General features: G+C 46.5%; 1 non-coding gene across 1 annotated transcript; it reads right to left on the bottom strand.

Annotated features, from left to right (window-relative positions):
• Positions 1-4,472: 4,472 nt before the first annotated feature.
• Positions 4,473-4,545, bottom strand: trnav-aac (transfer RNA valine (anticodon AAC)). The gene has a single exon. It is a non-coding gene; the product is annotated as a tRNA-Val (tRNA).

Genomic DNA, 4,545 nt, shown 5'->3' with positions numbered 1-4,545 from the left:
ATCTATCTATCTATTAGAAACGTATAAATTTATAAATGGACTGGATCATCATCATCATCATCATCATCATCATCATCATCATCATCATCCTCCTCCTCCTCCTCCTCCTCCTCCTCCTCCTCCTCCTCCTCCTCCTCCTCCTCCTCCTCCTCCTCCTCCTCCTCCTCCTCCTCCTCCTCCTCCTCCTCCTCCTCCTCCTCCTCCAACTCCTCCTCCTCCTCCAACTCCTCCTCCTCCTCCTCCAACTCCTCCTCCTCCTCCTCCTCCTCCTCCTCCACATCCTCCTCCTCCTCCTTCACATCCTTCCGCCACCGCCCGCCTCGAGCAGTCCCATCCCACAGGCCCCCAGCCGCCCTATCCGTCTCCCACCTCTGCGGGCCTCAGCCGCTGCGCTATCCGTCTCGAGTAGTCCGGGCTCGGCCAGGCCACAGTAACGGCCGCCGAGCCAGCACCGCCATTCAATGTGATCATGGCTGATTACTCGCAATCAGTACCCCGTTCCTGCCTACTCCCCATACCCCCTGACTCCGCTATCCTTAAGAGCTCTATCCATGAATGCATTCAGAGAATTGGCCTCCACTGCCTTCTGAGGCAGAGAATTCCACAGATTCACAACTCTGTGACTGAAAATGTTTTTCCTCATCTCAGTTCTAAATGGCCGACCCCTTATCTTTAAACTGTGGGCCCTTGTTCTGGACTCCCCCAACATTGGGAACATGTTTCCTGCCTCTAACGTTTCCAACCCCTTAATAATCTTACACGTTTCGATAAGAACTCCTCTCATCCTTCTAAATTCCAGTGGAAACAAGCCAAGTCGCTCCAGTCTTTCAACATATGATAGTCCCACCATTCCGGGAATTAACCTAGTAAATCTACGCTGCACGGCCTCAATAGCAAGAATATCCTTCCTCAAATTTGGTAGACCAAAACTGCACACAGTACTCCAAGTGCGGTCTCACTCGGGATCTGTACAACTGCAGAAGGACCTATTTGCTCCTATACTGAACTCCTCTTGTTATGAAGGCCAACATTCCATTGGCTTTCTTCACTGCCTGCCGTACCTGCATGCTTCCTTTCAGTGACTGATGCACTAGGACACCCAGATCTCGTTGTACGTCCCCTGTTCCTAACTTGACACCATTCAGATAATACTCTGCCTTCCTATTCTTACCACCAAATTGGATAACCTCACACTTATCCACATTAAACTGCATCTGCCATGCATCCACCCACTCACACAACCTGTCCAAGTCACCCTGCAACCTCATAGAATCTTCCTCACAATTGACACTACCACCCAGCTTTGTATCATCTGCAAATTTGCTAATGGTACTTTTAATCCCTTCATCCAAGCCATTAATGTATATTGTAAATAGCTGCGGTCCCAGTACCGAGCCTTGCGGTACCCCACTAGACAATAGACAATAGACAATAGACAATAGACAATAGACAATAGACAATAGGTGCAGGAGTAGGCCATTCAGCCCTTCGACCAGCACCGCCATTCAATGCGATCATGGCTGATCACTCTCAATCAGTACCCCGTTCCTGCCTTCTCCCCATACCCCCTCACTCCTCTATCCTTAAGAGCTCTATCCAGCTCTCTCTTGAAAGCATCCAACGAACTGGCCTCCACTGCCTTCTGAGGAAGAGAATTCCACACCTTCACCACTCTCTGACTGAAAAAGTTCTTCCTCATCTCCGTTCATTAGGAAGGCAGGAACGGGGTACTGATTGAGAGTGATCGGCCATGATCGCATTGAATGGCGGTGCTGGCTCGAAGGGCTGAATGGCCTACTCCTGCACCTATTTTCTATTGTCTATTGTCACCAATGCCCTGTATAACTGCAGTAGAACCTCCCTGCTCCGATACTCAAATCTTTTTGCTATGAATGCTAACATACCATTCGCTTTCTTCACTGCCTGCTGTACCTGCATACCCACTTTCAATGACTGGTCTACCACGACACCCAGGTCTCGTTGCATCTCCCCTTTTCCAAACCGGCCACCATTCAGATAATAGTCTGCTTTCATGTTCTTGCCACCAAAGTGGATAACCTCACATTGATCCACATTATACTGCATCTGCAATGCATTTGCCCACTCGCCTAACCTATCCAAGTCACCTTGCAGCCTCCTAGCATCCTCCTCTCAGCGAACACTGCCCCCCCCCCCAGCTTCGTGTCATCCGCAAACTTGGAGATGTTGCATTCAATTCCCTCATCCAAATCATTAATATATATTGTAAATAGCTGGGGTCCCAGCACTGAGCCTTGCGGTACCCCACTAGTCACTGCCTGCCATTCTGAAAAGGACCCGTTTATTGCTACCCTTTGCTTCCTGTCTGCCAGCCAGTTCTCTATCCACATCAATACTGAACCCACAATACCGTGTGCTTTAAGTTTGCATACAAATCTCTTATGTGGGACCTTGTCGATAACCTTCAGGAAGTCCAGATATAACATATCCACTGGTTCTCCATTATCCACTCTACTAATTACATCCTCGTAAAATTCTATGATTCGTCAGACATGATTTACCTTTCATAAATCCACACCGACTTTGTCCAATGATTTCTCCACTTGCCAAATGTGCTGCTATCCCATCTTTAATAACTGATTCTAGCATTTTTCCCGCTACCGATGTTAGACTAACTGGTCCGTAATTCCCCGTTTTCTCTCTCCCTCCCCTTTTGAAAAGTGGGGTTACATTAGCTACCCTCCAATCCTCAGGAACTACTCCAGAATCTAACGAGTTTTGAAAAATTATCACTAATGCATCCACTATTTCTGGGGCTACCTCCTTAAGCACTCTGGGATGCAGCCTATCTGGCCCTGGGGATTTATCGGCCTTTAATCCATTCAATTTACCTAACACCACTTCCCGACTAAACTGGATTTCACTCAGTTCCTCCATCTCATCTGACCCCCGCGCCCCTGCTATTTCCGGCAGATTATTTGTCTTCTTTAGTGAAGACATAACTAGTTATTCAATTGGTCTGCCATGTCCTTGTTCCCCATGATCAATTCACCTGTTTCTGACTGCAAGGGACCCTCATTTGTTTTACCTAATCTTTTTCTCTTCACATATCTATGAAAGCTTTTGCAGTCAGTTTTTATGTTGCCTGCCAGTTTTCCTTCGTAATCTATTTTCCCTTTCCTAATTAAGCCCTTTGTACTCCTCTGCTGGACTCTGAATTTCTCACAGTCCTCTGGTAGGCTGCTTTTCCTTGCTAATTTGTATGCTTCATCTTTTGTTTTGATACTATCCCGAATTTCCCTTGTTAGCCACGGATACACTACCTTCCCTGATTTATTCTTTTGCCAAACTAGGATGAACAATTGTTGTAGTTCATCCATGCGGTCTTTCAATGCCTTCCATTGCATATCCACCGTCAACCCTTGAAGAATCAATTGCCAGTCTATCTTGGCCAATTCACGTCTCATACCCTCAAAGTTAACTTTCTTTAAGTTCAGAACCGTTGTTTCTGAATTAACTACGTCACTCTCCATCCTAATGAAGAACTCAACCATATTATGGTCACTCTTGCCCAAGGGGCCACGCACATCAAGACTGCTAACTAACCCTTCCTCATTACTCAATACCCAGTCTAGAATAGCCTGCTCTCTCGTTGGTTCTGTTCCTGTTACATAACATCAGGTCAACAAAACGAAAACTTTGGAATGCTTCTGCCTTTGTTTTTGACCCAGGGACATTTCGTGTTTGGCGAACGTGATAACCACTACACCGCAGAAACCCTCATGCACGGACAGATTTCAACATGGCCATATACATTTCAGTTTGCAAGTTGGCTGATAATCACAGGACACTGACGACTCCATCGTCTAAACGCATGCACGTTCTCTGCACAAATGAGCACTGACTTTGCAGAGACAGTCCTGTAACGTTAAAACCGCAAAGGAATTATGTGGGAAAATTAACCGGCTCCAACTGAAGCAAGCCCTGCGGTTTCAATTATACGCACTCTGCGTGTGGCCTCGCGCATTCCCTTCTGCCCGAGAGACAGGAATCTCGATCTTCAGATCTGAAAGATAGGAGCGAAACAGTCATAGAGAGAAATTAACAACTGTTAATGATAACTACATTGGAGAGAAGGAAAACCAGCCTGCTTTTCGTGTACTGTGAGCAATTTTGGGCATGATGTCTCAGGAAGGATGTTGTGTCTTCCAGGTGACTGTCCGTAGTTCTCCTCGCTGCGTCTTTTTTCACGTTCTCCTTACTTCTATTCAATCCGGTCCCAACGTGAATGAAAGGCCAACAGAGGATAACCACATGATTGCAGTGCGTGTAGGTGCAGCTGCAGCAGAGGAAGCATTGTACTCTTCGAAGTATAGAGTGAATCATAGAATGAGAAGGGAACAGAAAAATTATGCCGTGGGGCTTGTGCAGAGGTTGTTTGTCGTTTTCTTACTGTTATTTCACTTTAGGTCAACACAACGAAAAACTTAGAATGTTTCTGCCTGGTTTCGAACCAGAGACCTTTCGCGTGTTAGGCGAACGTGATAACCACTACACTACAGAAAC

The sequence above is a fragment of the Rhinoraja longicauda genome, chromosome 34 (assembly GCF_053455715.1).
Source record: "Rhinoraja longicauda isolate Sanriku21f chromosome 34, sRhiLon1.1, whole genome shotgun sequence".
NCBI classification, from domain to species: domain Eukaryota; kingdom Metazoa; phylum Chordata; class Chondrichthyes; order Rajiformes; family Arhynchobatidae; genus Rhinoraja; species Rhinoraja longicauda.
The sequence above is the reverse complement of the archived record's forward strand: the minus strand, read 5'-3'. Positions and strand labels throughout refer to the sequence as shown.